This window comes from Bison bison, unplaced genomic scaffold (assembly GCF_000754665.1).
Source record: "Bison bison bison isolate TAMUID 2011002044 unplaced genomic scaffold, Bison_UMD1.0 scf7180017864508, whole genome shotgun sequence".
Classification (NCBI taxonomy): domain Eukaryota; kingdom Metazoa; phylum Chordata; class Mammalia; order Artiodactyla; family Bovidae; genus Bison; species Bison bison.
Window position 1 is genome coordinate 10940308 of NW_011495064.1, and position 596 is coordinate 10940903.

The window sequence follows — 596 nt, forward strand, 5'->3', positions numbered from 1 at the left end:
ACGACCCAGATAATCACGATGGTGTGATCACTGACCTAGAGCCAGACATCCTGGAATGTGAAGTCAAGTGGGCCTTAGAAAGCATCACTACGAACAAAGCTAGTGGAGGTGATGGAATTCCAGTTGAGCTCTTGCAAATCCTGAAAGATGATGCCGTGAAAGTGCTGCACTCAATATGCCAGCACATTTGGAAAACTCAGCAGTGGCCACAGGTCTGGAAAAGGTCAGTTTTCATTCCAATCCCAAAGAAAGGCAATGCCAAAGAATGCTCAAACTACCACACAATTGCACTCATCTCACACACTAGCAAAGTAATGCTCAAAATTCTCCAAGCCAGGCTTCAGCAATATGTGAACCGTGAACTTCCAGATGTTCAAGCTGGTTTTAGAAAAGGCAGAGGAACCAGAAATCAAATTGCCAACATCCACTGGATCATGGAAAAAGCAAGAGAGTTCCAGAAAAACATCTATTTCTGCTTTGTTGACTATGCCAAAGCCTTTGACTGTGTGGATCACAATAAACTGTGGAAAATTCTGAAAGAGATGGGAATACCAGACCACCTGATCTGCCTCTTGAGAAATTTGTATGCAGGTCAG